Source organism: Elgaria multicarinata, chromosome 5 (genome assembly GCF_023053635.1).
Source record: "Elgaria multicarinata webbii isolate HBS135686 ecotype San Diego chromosome 5, rElgMul1.1.pri, whole genome shotgun sequence".
In the NCBI taxonomy this organism is placed as follows: domain Eukaryota; kingdom Metazoa; phylum Chordata; class Lepidosauria; order Squamata; family Anguidae; genus Elgaria; species Elgaria multicarinata.
In genome coordinates, this window is record NC_086175.1 from 15055148 (window position 1) to 15070707 (window position 15560).

A 15560-nucleotide genomic window follows, 5' to 3' on the forward strand; every position below is an offset into this window, starting at 1 on the left:
GCTGGCACCTGTGGCACTCGAGGATTTGCAGAATTCCTTATGGTAAAGTGTCAACACCAGATACTTCAGTGGATTTAATGATGCCAGTTGGCTTCCGTTAAAAATTAGGATACTCTCTGCTTTCTAGTAGTGACATTTCAAAAAGGAAGTTCTCTTCTGAAACATTCTCCCAACAATATGAAGCAGGTGACGACGGCCTTTGTATAGATCAAACTCTGCACTTCAGTATAAAGCCTGTATTTTTTGAGAATTTTTGGAGAAGTGCAGAACATAATTCCGCACATTTCTAGATGTGCATAATTATCTAGAGATGTGCAGCTCCTCTGAGAAATGCAGGTTAGTCTTATTCAAACTCTTTGGGTACCTAGTCTAGGGATGTTGCAGTGTACTCAAATGTGTTTGGATTTTCATGAATCTTACCTGGGGATTATGACTTGGACCAGGTTTTCCCAATCGGGCAAATTCTGGGGTATTCCAGACCATTTGTCTAACTTTCCAGAATGTTGTGAAATTTAGTAATAGAAAAATACCCACCCACCCCAAAAAACAGCTAAAAATCTGCATATCTTCCATAAGCTAACACATGAAAACGCATTTCAGGGGGTGGGGGAATTCACATTTTAGGGGAATTGGTAAATTTGCAGAAAGTCAAAATAGTCCACTTCTGTCAATGAGCGGACAATGGAATGAAAGGCACCTGACAATCCATGAAGTGTAGACGGAACTGATTTTACACAATTTGTACATTCCATGTTCTTTGTTGGTCCCTGGCTGACAGCTGGTTGGCCACTGTGTGAACAGAGTGCTGGACTAGATGGACCCTCAGTCTGATCCAGCATCAGGGCACTTCTTTTGTTCTCTTTGTTCAACAGCCTTGAGGAGCTTTCATTCATCATTGCATCTTCATGAATTATTTTGAAAATTTACTCTAAAATAGTTTAAGGTAGCGCCTCTCAAATTTATCTTGTTTAATGGTGTTGGATTAACAAGTGCACACAAAAGAAACAAAGCCACTAATAAGGTATCTCTAATTGCTTCAGATTCTGTTAGTAAGAATGTGTTAAATAGAGATGTGCAGAACTGACAAATTTTGTTGCTAGTTCCTTTTCCCTCTTCAGCAATGGAGAAATCCCATGGAGAAGGCTGACCTACTATTGACATTCCTCCAGATTCTATTGAATTTATAGGGTTTTCCCCTTTAAAACAAAACTAAACAAAGAGGCTGTGTGCTTCCCATGTGCTCCTGAGTGCTGAGTCAAGGAGCAGGTCCTGAAGGGCTTGAAAGGGTGTGGCCTGATTGCTCTCAGCAGCTGAGTGGGCAGGGAGTCTCATTTGGTTTCCTGACTCCTAGCTGAGCGGAGCAGAGAAGAGGAGCTGTCCCAGCTGAACTAGAAACTACAAAAGGAAGCCAGGTCCCAGAGAGAGAGCCATCAGTATGAGTTAAAAGGGAGGGCAAACAGGAGTTTGTCAGGGGGAGTTCAGCAAGGGAGGTCAAGGGGGGGGGTCTCTAGCAAAATTTTATTCTCATAAAACTCACTCATATAGTAGGGGACTTTGTTGTTCAGCTTCAGAGAGGACAGGACAAAGTACTGCATTGAGCAGGGGGTTGGACTCAATGGCCTTATAAGCCCCTTCCAACTCTACTATTCTATGATTCTATGATACAGACAATTCCAATACTATCAGAAAGGCAGAAACAAAATGGGCATAGAGAATATGGATGGAAAGGAGTCTGCAGTGGTGGTGACCTGCAAAGTATGTGCAATGTTTGTGTTCCTGCCTAAGATTAACATGGTATACACCTGCAACAAGTGCATGCTGGTTGCACTATTGGAAGAAAAAGTGAGAGGACTTGAGTTGTGAGTGTTTGCCCTCCAAGGAATAAGAGAAGGTGAAGAGTTCTTAGACAGAATAGTGGAACTGCAACAGCAACAAGAAGCACAAGAGATTAAAGAGCAACAGCAAAAGAATGCCGAGGTGAGGAAAGCCAATGAAGAGGAAACTCCCTGGAAAAGGGTGACAGGAGCAGAAGAACTAGAAGACATTCTGCACCAGTGGAACCATTACAGTTACGTTACTGCTTACAGCTAATGGAGGATGAGACTGAAGGTCAGCCTGCAGAGGTAGAATTACAGGAGACCCTGTGCAACAAGAAACAAGAGGCAGAAGGCCATTCAACCAAGAAGAAGAGAAGAGTCGTTGTTGTGGGAGACTCCCTGCTGCATGGGATTGAAACCAAGTATGTTGTGAAGACCCATGGACTCACCAGGTATGCTGTCTCCATGGAACACAGATTAGAGACATGACTGAAGGGTTGCCAAAGCTCATAAAGCCCACTGACACATACCTTTTTCTTCTCATCCATGTGAGAACAAATGATATTGCCAAGTGGAGCTATGAAGAAGTCACATCAGACTTTGAACAGAAAGCCAGATTCCGGCTGGACTTCAGAAAAGACTTCCTGACTGTTAGAGCAGTACAGCAATAGAACCAATGACCTAGGGAGGTTGTGGGCTCTCCCACACTAGAGGCATTCAAGAAGCAGCTGGACAGCCATCTGCCAGGTATGCTTTAAGGTGGATTCCTGCATTGAGCAGGGGGTTGGACTCAATGGCCTTATAGGCCTCTTCCAACTCTACTGTTCTATGATTCTATGATTCTATGAAACTGAGCATTTATAGTTGTTCATAGGTGTTTAGATGATTAGATTTTGCTCCTCATCTCAGATTTGCTGATACTGCCTGCTCCTTTAATTTGCTGTTGAAGGACTTATACTTTGCATATTACCAGAGGTTCTGGATTTTCCCTTTTGCTTTGAGCCATTACTCTGGACGTTGCTCAGCTTGGTCCACAGGTGCTTCATATAGTGTTCTGTAGCCATTTGTCAGCTGTGAGGAACCCACAGAAGCTCCTCGGGCACATCTCTTCTCTAATGTAAGCCCTTTCATCTTGTTGAGCTTGTTTTATAAACTCTATGGCGTTTCTGTTCAAACTCCTTTGAGTTTAGTAGCTGGATTTAAGGCAGAAATTCAACAGATGTTGCTTTGATCTTTCTTTGCCTTGTTAGAAATGAGCTCGGTTTGCCTACCCTTTCCAAGGATTTTTATTACTTCTTATGAATGTTCATTTGTACCAAATCTATGGAAGAGAAAGAAGTGAAATTCAAGGTGTTTTTTTTTAAAAAAAATGTCACCAAAGAAGTAGCAAAGAAAGGAAACAAAAACACTAAACCTGTGGGGGGGGGAGAGGGACTATTTGTTAGTTTTCTCTTGCTCCAGTGAAATGACTACTTTTGAATCTAAAACCAAAAGGAAAAAATATTTGGTACAGTCTGAATTTCAACAGTCCTCTGTTATTGCTCAAGAAAAGGTCAAGGATCTTTGAAAAAATGTATACTTGCACAACGGTATCCCATTCCACCAGAGGGAAATCACAATTCTTACACAAACATACACACCAAATTTATTTTGCAGCTCTGTATCAAAACGGTCACATGTAAACTCTGCAGCATCTCCTTTTAAATACACAATTTCTTTATCAGTTATTTTTAGAACACTCCATGCAAGCGTAGATTAGATCAGTAAACACAGGCCATCTAGCACTTCTGGTGCAAATCTCCCCACGTCATGGGGTCATCTTTGGTGATGTCACAGAAGCTTGGAGAAGATGTGGGTAACATGATGACGAGCAAGGTAAAAAATAGGACAAAGGGCAACTGAAATGAGTCTTAAATGCAGGGCAAAATTTGAGCCCAGGCTACTCAGCGGTTAAGTGCTGGGATAAGTGGCTACGTGAGAAAAAAGAGGTTCACCAAAAGATTCAATAAGGTAAATATGTCAGACGAGGCCTTGAAATGGTTTGAAATGGCTGGAAACGAATGATTCAATTGAGAATAACACTTTAAAAAACCCACTTTCCACCCTTCAAGTGTTTCTAGATTGGTTTCCGTATTTTAGCTTCCAAAAGCAGCATAACAGCTTTATTGGCCAAAAAGAGCAGAACATCAGCTATAAAAGGAGATGGCATCTTATATTAAAGTAGGTGAACATTCCCTGCTATCACACACACACACACACACCTTGCAGTTCTTAAAGGCCATCTTCTTCTCAGACCATTGCTGTTGTTATAGTTCATGAACATAAAACTGCATTTCCTTCCCAGCTATATTCAAGGGCCAGAATGACATGCAATTTAAACATAACACTCATTACAGGTCTATTATTTCAAGCCACTTCTGCGGCTCTTTTTAATATACCTTGGCTTTATATTGATTACTTCTTTCAGACTTACAATAATCTTTTCGATGTAGTATGTCAATAACTAGGGAAGGGTGATCATTATGTTCCAGTTCATTTTTGGTAGGAATTTAGCTAAATTCACAAATGTCTTCACATGGGGTATGGAAATAATTTGTGATTTAAAACATTTGAATGCAAAAGAAAACAAAATTGAAAGATTTGTCCATCCTTACCAATAACTTCGTTGTTGTTTTTAAAGAAAAAGTTGTTTAGACTGAGTCAGTAACTTGCTAGAAGGGTCTGTGCACATCCATATTCATTTATTTAGGATGCACCCCTATGTCAATTGTTGGTTGCCTCTGAACTCAGAGGATGCTGAATATCCAGTGCAGGGCAGCAGGCGCATGAAACGTCCATTCTCCATCTGTCCTGCATGTCTGCTAGATGGGTGATTTGCCCATCTAGCAGTGGTGCTTCAGAGGGGCAGAGGAAAGAGGCTGGGGTAACCATAGGATTCAGTTTAAGGCAGCTGCCCTGGTCTCCTTCCCTCCCCAGTCTTGGGACCTCTCCCTTTTTCCTGTCTCCATGAGTTTTTAAGAGGTAACCAGTGCTTTTCTCTCTGTGTAGGCCAGCCTTTCTCAACCTGGGGCGCTCCAGATGTGTTGGACTGCATCTCCCAGAATGCCCCAGCCAGCTGGCTGGGGCATTCTGGGAGTTGTAGTCCAACACATCTGGAGCGCCTCAGGTTGAGAAAGGCTGGTGTAGGCTATGAGGGGGAGGGGCACAGGGTGGGGAGTATGGTTTCCTGTCTATGAGGTCAGAGCAAGGTAACTGACTAATCCTATGGCCCTGGACGCTGTTTAGAATAAGAATAAGAATGCTCTATTAATTTGTTTGCACACATTACTTAATCTGCAATTATTCTCACTATAAGGTATCTGGGAAGGCTGGTCTCAAAAAAGGACGAGGATTTCTGAGGAGCATGTGGGGGTGGAGTGGGCACATGAATGGAAGAGAGGAGGAGAAAGTCCTGTCATGTGAGCAGAACTCCCCTTGCACAACATTCCATTCCACTGGATCCTGTTAGAATACTTAGAGCAGACCCATTGAAATCAGTGGGATTTAAGTTAGTCATGACTGACTTAAATCTCATTGATTCCAATGGGTTTACTCTAAATATAACCTATGTTGACATCCAATCCAATATTTAAAGAATGTGTAATGGATTGTGTATTTTATTTACCCTAGGAAACACAGTATTCCAAATGGTATTCTAATCTCTGGCTTTCTGAGACTATGTAGCTTCTTTGAAGGATGTATTAACTTCCTCCACTTCGCTTTGTGCATCTCTTAGAATAATGTTCATCATATTTTATTATTTCTGTTTTTAGCTACTCACCAACCCACCCCCACCTTTAAGTATCACACTCTGCACAAGCAATGCACTCTTCAAGGGCTTTGCATATCTGCTTGCTGATATATTTCTACGTAGATCCTTTGGGGATTTGTTTCCCAGTAGTATAGTTAGACGTTGTGGTAGAATGCTTGACTTATTTTCTCATCAAGTTTTGTTCCATGCCTCCATGGCATTTTCTCTTTGTTGCCATCTCTACAATGTAGCCCTGACCCTGCCTGCTCAGTGTGCAGGACTCATGCCTGCTAGTGCTGAGACTCAATAAGTCTCAGCGCTGCGCCTTTGCTTGTCACATCAGCAGGCTCATCAGCAGAAATATATTCTGACTGAGTAAGTCTGAGGTAGACAATGCTTAAGTCTCCACTACAGAATATTCCAGGGATGGAAGAGAGATTCTGCCAGAGGGCATCAGTCCTGTCACTGTCCTATTATCCTAACAAACCACCCAGTTACTAGCATTATGTTCTGCTTTATCAGTCTGATAAAGACATTTGAGGCATTCTGCTTGTGTTTACCAGTTTAGAGTAGACCTTCACCATGAATCAAAGTTTGTGTACCTGTTATGATTTGCTCCAGAACCTGCGCCCAATGATGAATGTTAAGCTTGTAGCATATGATGGAGCATATCTTTGCATTTGTAATAACTTGCTCGGTGTCCAGCTAAAATCATTTTGTGCTGAGGGAGTTGCACAACATCTCTCATTATTTCTATGTATATTTCTGCCTTCCCACAGGATGGGGAAAGATATCTGAGGAGCAATGATTCATATCTTTGTTCAGTACATAGATGGAATATTGCTCCCTATTAGAGTTGTCATGAAATTTCACCTAAAGTGAAATTGGAAGCAAATTTGGAGCTTTTGGCCAGGGGAATACCTGAGAATGTCAAGGAAAGCCAAAGGGATTTGATAAGACTATTTATTATTTATTTATTGCATTTCTATATCGCCAATAGCCGAAGCTCTCTGGGAAGTTTACAAATTTAAGACAATTCAAATATAAAACAACAGTATAAAACCATAATATAAAATATACAATATAAAAGCTCAACCAGGTAAAAACAGCAGCAATGCAAAATTACAAATTTAAAACACCAGTTAAAATTTATTTATAGACTGTTAAACTACTGGGAGAATAAAAAGGTCTTCACCTGGCGTCTAAAGGCATATAATGTAGGTGCCAAGCGAACCTCCTTAGGGAGCTCATTCCACAGCCAGGGTGCCACAGCAGAGAAGGCCCTCCTCCTGGTAGCCACCTGCCTCACTTCCTAGTAAAATAACCCAGAGGGGTTTCACACACTCTCGGATTTTCACCACAGTTCACCTGTAGCCCAAATTCAGAAACATCCAAGGATTTTTTAAAGAAAGCAACTTCCTATTTTGTAACAAAACGTCTCAAGGGGATTCCACACATCCAGATTAATTTCACTTGTATGCCTATAATCTTTGCGTGGGGAGGGGGGAATCTATTGGCCCAGGCAGCAGAATCTGGGCACATGATTTTTCCAGGTTGAAGCCCCCTTCTTTAGTCTCAGGTAATGTACCAACTAACTATTAGTCTAAATATGTGAACTCCTGTTTTGCAAGGATTGGCCAGAATATTTTGTACAGCCATGAAATAAATTACATCCACTGGTGGCAGATCATACAACTGTTTCCAGTAGAAACTAGCTGTGAGATATGCGGAGAGACTGATCAATACACAATAGTTAACCAACTGCAGTGGCAGTGCCAGAAGTGTGTGAGTTAGTTAGGTGGCAATGCTGTCTTCATGAAATATCCACATAATGCTATGATTGACTGCAAGTGAAGAACACTGAATAAAGTGTGAACAAAGGAGAAAAGCATATTGTACAATATGTTATAAAGTACATTTAAACCAACTGCACAATAGAGGAAAATGTAGCAACCTGGTACTGTGTGCTATAGCAAAGTGGTCAGGTGAGGAACAATAGAGTCAAGTGCTGTGGACAACAGCAAGCTAATCAATACTTTGATTGGAAATGATGCACATTTATGCTAAGGTGGTATCTTATCTTGTAACCTAAGCATTTGTAAAATCCTTACCTGACAAAAATTGCACATGCTATTTTGAAAGTGGTTACTCCAGATCTGTTTGCATTCTCTTCCCCTCCTTATTGTTTTATTATGATTTTATTAGAATGTAAGCCTATGCGACAGGGTGTTGCTATTTACTGTTTTACTCTGTACAGCACCATGTACATTGATGGTGCTATATAAATAAATAAATAAATAAATAAATAATAATAATAATAATAATCTGCTAGGTCTTTGTTTTTGTTTTGAGAGAGAGAGAGAGAGAGATCAGTAAAATTAAGAGAGAAGGTTGTGTCCATTTCATCAGATACAGATGTACCAAAGAAGTGGGTTTAAGAATGAGTTGCAACCAAAGGTTTAACAGTGTGAAGGCCCAGAATCTCTTTCAAAAGCTAGTATCAGAACCTAGAACCCAAGTCTTTCTTCTCCATCACCTTGTTATTATTATTTCAATGCACGAGTCACTCTCATGATAACATACATAACGAAAGCAACTACAATAAAGCCAATACATAAATATATTATTCACAAATATATTAGGTATTTTCTTCCACATTTTCCTGCTATTTGCCCTAGTTTCAAGTTGGTCTCTGGAACAATTCCAAAAGCTGTGTATAGGCACAAGAATGTTCAAACTGAGAACTGTGTTTGTCCCTGGATCCAATGCTGCACTATGGTACAAAAGTCCTGAAATTGCTGGCCTATTATGGCTCCCACCAATCTTAACCTGGTCTGTCTGATACCTAGTAAGTAGAGGAGGATTCTGAGCTGTCAACAAACAGAAAGCAGCTTCAGTTGCAACCAGAGGAAAATATATAATTAATTAACTAAATGGGAAGAGAGAGAGAGAGAGATGAAAAAGCAAGTGTGTGTACTAGTTAGTTACTTTATTCATGAAGTCATGAAGCTCACTGGCTGACTTTGGGCCAGTGTCTGACTCTAAGTCTAACCTATCTCACAGAGTTGTTGTGAGGGGAAAAAATGGAGAGGACGGAGATCATGTAAGCTGCCGTGGGTTCTTTGAGGAAAACAAGGCAGGATATAAATGCAATGATGGAAAATAAAAATAAAATAATTGACTTTTGTCTTCTTCCTGAGATAGCACAAAGCAAGCATAGACACACACCAAAGTTGTAAGCACAGCCTGATTCTATGATAATCTAGGACTATGGTTTACAAACTTTCTGGATGTATGGAACTCTTTTAACATCAGAGATTCTCAATCCAACTTCAGCTCTTCTTGTGCCGACTAACCCATCTTCCCTTTCTTCTGCTGCTTTTGCCTTGCCCTGTCTCGGCTTCCTGTCACTTCCACTTCTCATTCCTATTCCTCTTTGTGTTGTAATAAGTCCCTGATTGCCACAATTGAGAAAATATGAAGTAAAACAAAAAGTAAAAACAAAATACATCCTGTCAGCCCCACATCTGACTTCTCCTGCCCTAGAATATGCTAGAGAGTATTCCCTGCATTGCACAAGGATTCTGTAGCAGACAAGTGTTGTTCTCTGTAGGTGTAAAACTTGAAAACTAAGGAGCTATGGATGCAATTAAATGTTTCTCACTGGAAGCACTGGGACATCCATTTCCTTAAAATTGTCTGGATTATTCCATATGTCTGGTTATTGTCTGATACGCTCTCAAGTTTGGGTAATGAATGAATTTATTAACAGATATCATTTATTTATTGTACCCATGAATTTATTAACAGGTATCAAGTTTTTGTGCTCCCTCTATGTCAATCCATTTCTGGATTTCACTGTTCTACAAAAGTATAACACCCAACTGTATCTAACTGGCTGCTAGGTACAGGTTATACATATCTGAAAGGTAGGTTCTTCTGAATTAAAATATATTTTACCAGGATTATTCCTTTTCCAAGCTATTTGTCTCCTCCACTACCTGATTGCACACAACTATTTTCATGTTAACCAATTAATGTTTATGTTAGGCATTTAATTGGTCTAGCCCAAAATGCAAAAAGCCCATAGGTACCACTTTGTTTCTTGCATTAAAATGGGTTACATGGGTAAGAGACTGGCAGTACTCCCTGAAAACGTGGTTTGGGTCCCTCTGCTTTTTATACTCACTTCACATTTTATAGCTTTTTTTCCCCCCATACTTACAGCTGTTTTCTTTTATAAATGTTCCCTGTCATTGATTTTTGTACTGTATTAAGGTCATTCCCCTTTCTCAAACATTGTTCTTTTTCATCCTTGTTTTCTTCTTCATCGGACAGAGTTTTGATGCTATATTATGGATTGCCTATGCAAACATTTCATTTCCCAGAATGATGAAGAGCTAAATATTATCATTAAAAGGAGATCCTTACATTTATGGAATGTACTGTGTTGTATATCATTTCCCCACAAGACATGTTAGATATTGAATGAGAAAAGTTGTTCTGAGAATAATTTTTGAAGCAATCATTTCTCCATGAATGATTCCTTCCCCCTCCTGCCAAATTGCCATTCTTTTCAGCTACCACTGAAAGCCATGTCACACACTCTGTTTAAATATGTACTTTCCATGTATTGATTGGAGATGAGTTTAAAGGAAATAATCCCTTCTAGGTAAATCTAATCCAGGGAGATGCTCACTGAATTGATGTTAGATACATGAACTGAATTAGACGCTATTCACAGTTTACTTTTTAAACACCAGTATAAGTCATACTTGAATTTAAATGGCAAAATAGATGGGCAACATCTATAACTCTAAGTTATGAATGCCATGTGCATGTCTGAATTACCAAACTTCCCATAATAAGCATGGAAGCAGGAGGCTGGTCCTTTTAAATTTGCAGCTTCTGTGTTCATTGCAGCAAATCCTGACCATTTAACATGTAGATGCCCTTTCCAATAGACAGTGCTGTGCATATATATTTGCAATTTAAGCTGAAGCACTTTTGTACCCACATTTAAAATGTGAAATGCACATTTGCTCCCCAGAAAACTTCCAGAAACTACATTTCTAAGAGAGAGAAATATTGTTTTCATGGACGTGTTAGTAGTCAATTGCTAGGAGGGACATGCCATGTCAATAACCAAACCTGGGATCCATAGGTCATCCAACTGAAAATGGTTGTTGTTTTCCTGACCACTCCTATTACAAATTCTGGCATTTCCCAAAAGCCATCCTGAAGATGGAGAAAATCTCAGGTGTGTTGATCATACAGCATGATGAGCTTCTGCTAGAAAGAGAAAATAGCAACCTTGGCAGAAGCTCTTTGCTCATAGTCACGTATTTGAGTATGTTTGATATGGGTAGATGAACCTGGCATTCTTTTTGTACGCAGAAACTCTTTTAGCTTTCAAAGCATATGGAATGTTCCCTTCAAGGCTGAAGGAGATCTGTTGCTTAGTTTCTACGAATGTATGAGAAATGTATTTCAGTTCATTTTTGATCCAGATTTTACACAGTTCACACCTTTTGGACTGAACACAGACTCAGATGCAAGCTGCAGTCAAAGTATGTACAATCCAACCTTACAATACGATTTATGGACTACAAAAAATAGGATTTAACAACATTGCATACGTTTGAAAAATATGCGCAAAAATGCATAATTTTCAAAAATGTGCACAAATATGCATTAATCAATGGCAGAAGAATATGTACATTTCAGAAATGTGCACAATTGATGTGTACATTTGGACAAATACACAGAAAAATATACACAGAATTTGTGCAAATAGAGGGGGGAAGCAAAGCTCACAATCTGATACCTACTCAAGTCAGAATGAGCTTTGAGATGAATTTTGAGAACTTTGACGAGCTCATGTTTTGCTGATTCACACATCCCTAATAGTCTAACATTTGGTTTTAAATCTCTGTGTGTGACAACTTCTATTAATGTAGGTACTTTTAAATAAGGGCACACCTTTTGAGAACGTCCTCAGAATAATGAGACAAGACATGGGTCACTGGGTTAATTAGTGCCTCAGTTTTACTTAACTTTAACATAATAGGCAACAATCATAGCACTGTGCAGCAAAGTATTAATATAAGGGTTACCTTTCAGCTTCTTGCCTAGAACTAAGATGAGCTATATCTGGCAATGAATTGGAGGTAGTATAATAACAAAGTATTCCGATTCATATGTTAAAGGGGCCCTTCCTGAGACATTTCTCACCCACCCACCCCAAGCACCACTAAGTGGGTGAGACAGAGTGCTCCCAACGGGTTCTGTAACTCACCTTCTAAGTCCCACAGTCCTGAGTCTCAAGAAACCTCTATCACCTCAGAGTGCCTACCAATGTTCTTAACTGTGTATGTTCTTTTCCTGCACAGCCCTGCTGTTGTGACCAAATGACCCCACAAGGTGAACAGTGTAAAGTAAGTGAAAAAAACCTGTCACCGTGTGTCAATCTGGTGAGCAGGCAAGAATTCACACACACACACACACACACACACACACACCCAATGCAAGCAGCTAATCCTACAAATTTTGCTCAACTTATGGAAATTCCCTCAACGTCCTTTGGAATTCCAGAAGACATTTCGCATCAGCAAATTCATCACAGATTTTGCTTCTGTGCTATCACGGAAGGTAACATTCTGTGATAGCACAAATCATGAAGATTTAGCATAAAGGTGGAGCGACTGGTAGTAGATGGGAAATAATTACGCAAGGGAAAAGCAGCACTTGCGCTATTTAACCACAATGTGTTGCAAATGGGAAAACAATAGGAAAAATAGAAATATAATAATAATAATAATAATAATAATAATAATAATAATAATAATAATAATAATTTATGTCTTACCCGCCTCTCCGATTGGATCAAGGCAGGGAACAACAGCAATCATAAAATACATAAAATACTGATTAAAAACAGTATACACTGTTAAAAAATCCTAAAAGCATCCTAAAATTCTACTGGATAGGCCTGCTGGAAGAGATCAGTCTTAATAGCTTTCTTGAATGCTGATAGACTGTTAAGTTGATGAGTCTCCTCCAGCAGGCCATTCCACAGTCTAGGAGCAGCAGAAGAGAAGGTCCTCTGGGTAATACTTGTCAGCCTAGTCTTTGCTGACTGAAGTAGATTCTTCCCAGAGGACCTAGGTGTGCAGGGTGGATTGTACGGGAGAAGGCAATCCTGCAGGTAGCCTGGACCCAAACCATGTAGGGCTTTAAAGGTGATAACCAACACTTTATACTTCGCCAGGAAATTAATTGGCAGCCAGTGAAAAGATTTTAAGACTGGTGTAATGTGATCACCCCCAGGGGAGAAAGCCGCAGTAGTTGGAAAATATTATGCAGAAGAAAAGCAGCATATGCACTACTTAGCAAAAAGGTGTTGCAAATAGAAATGTCAAGATTCCATTTTTGGTGTAAGCAGAAATGGCCCCTGACGCATTTTAAACTTATTGATAGAAAATGCATTTTTATTTTTACATTTAAGAGTGCTATATAGATGTGTGTGAATTTAGCAAGTGAGCTGTATGCGCACAGCTGATGTGGATACATATCTACATGTCATTGTGTGAATGGATGCATGTTGCAATACTCATTCAGTAGACATTGAACTTTGCAGATGCTTCTGTTAGGATAGCAATGGGGAGGGACCATAGCTCAGTAGTAGACCTTGCGGTTTGTGTGCAGAAGGTCCCAGGTTCTATCACTGAAATCATTAGGTTGCAGAGATGTGAAAGTTCTCTGCCTGAGACCTGGAGAGTTGCTGTCATTCAGAGTAGATAGTAGTGGGATAGATACTCAAACAGTCTGACTTGGAACAAGGATGCTTCCGACATACCTTCTTATGCATTCCCATTGAGGCTAGGTGTTGCCTGTAACGAAGGTAGAACTGGAACTGAAGCATGGACAAACATGTTTCAGAGGATCTCAGGCTCACTGTCATTTTGAGTATCTCCCAAACTCTCCTTGTTTCCCTCCTTTGTCTGGGACGGTGTACAAATGCTAGGCTTAAGAACAATAAAGTAACACCATACCCTGTTCGGCCTTATAAGGGTGGTCTTAAGCTCATTATGCATGGGTGCAAGAACACCAAAATATTCTGAATCCTCCTTCTCTGCCGGATTCCTAACACTATCAAGTCATCCAAGGCACACCCACTTCCATTGTTCTAGAATCCTGGGGCTCATCTACACCAAGCAGGATATTCCACTATGAAAGTGGTATGTAAAAGGCAGGATGCACACTGCTGCTTTATAGCAGTACTGAAGTGCACTGGCAACTGTTGGGGCCCTTTGAGACATATTATATACCGCTGTCATAGCACAGGCTGGGTGGCTCACTGGCAAACATGGAGGCCTCAGGTAAGTCCTGCTTCCACCACCACCCTCCGAGACACTGCCCCCCACCCACCAGATTTACCTGAGGCTTCCACTTTCACTGCTGAGCCACCCAGCCTCCTCTCCAGCCTACCATAGTTTGCAACACTAAGGCCAGAACTACACCAAGAAGGATATAGCACCATGGAAGCGGTATGAAAGTGGTATATGGTATGTGTCATGGGCCGAAACAGTTGTCAGTGCACTTCAGTACTGCTATAAGCCAGTAGTGTGGCTCCTGCCTTTTATATACTGCTTTCGTAGTGGAATATCCTGCATGGTGTAGATGAGCCCCTGGCTGATGGAAGCTCCATGACTGAGGACACAACTACCACCAGTAAACGCATTAGCAGACATTACGCTTCAGAACCTCCACCCTAAAAATGTGTACATGAAAAGCCTCTTGCGCGCCACACACTTTTGCACACACCACTCAAGGCAAAAAACACACCAAGATGTTCTACAGTGTTTTAGATACTCCTCTCCCAGGAATACCCCTCCTCTCTCTTGACCAAAGTCTTAAAACAAATTCCCAGAGGAGAACTTGGGCTCAATATTGGCTCAGCCTTAGTTTGATCCTCTGCTCCCTGTCCAATCCTTTCCCCCTGTTCACCTTCCCCAATTCTGTCTTTATTATTTCACACTCCGTTTCACTTAGGGCTCTAAGGGAATGCACAAAACCTCATGTTCTCCTCATAGGAAAAAGGTCTTATAATTAGGGGGTATGTGATGCTGGAAATTCTGTTCCATTTAAGTCCAATGGGATTTTGTAGTGTTTCTGCTCCCATAAGCTGCAACGGACTGTATCAGATTTTCCCCCATGATTCGCAAAATGTTCATTGCATTTGCACAGATTCAATAGATGCATTGAAAAAAAAGTGGGTCCTGTGAATTGTGCAAATGGGATCATTGTCCCATCATTCTTCCCTCCATGCCATCCTTTCAAATTGCATAGGTTACAGATCCCGAGCACTGACACCTGGCATGGTTTTCAACTCAGACCTTTAAATGTCCTAGTGATCTGATGCAGGTGGGGTAGGGTTGGGAACATAGGCATGCACAGCACATTTCATTAGGGAGTACACGCAGGGAATTGGTGTTTTCTGTTTTTAAGGTGAACATTTATTGAATACTCAGTCATAAAAGATATTATTTTTATTCATTTATTTATTAAACACTATATTGATGTCCTATTCCTGACTTGCCTGACTGTGGGAGGGCTGTTGCAAGTGAGGGGGGTTGGAATGAGGAGACACTCCTCAAGCCCCAGCATTGGTGGGGCTTTGTGGTGACACTGGCTGAAGGAAGTGCTTATGAAACGATGTTAGCCTTCAGGGGGGCTCCTCCTGGCCTCTTTGAAGTGTGGCTCCTGGCAGAGAAGCTCCCAGGAGAGTGATTCCTTTTCGCTCCTGCTGCCAGGAACAACAGCACGCTGTTGAGGGCAGTGGTAGTGGAGCAGCCCCAGGACAGCCAGAGCACCATTCCCACTGCATCTATATCCCTACTCAATGCCTCCCTTAATTCAGCACTTATTGATTGAGACATTAGGGTGTGCCT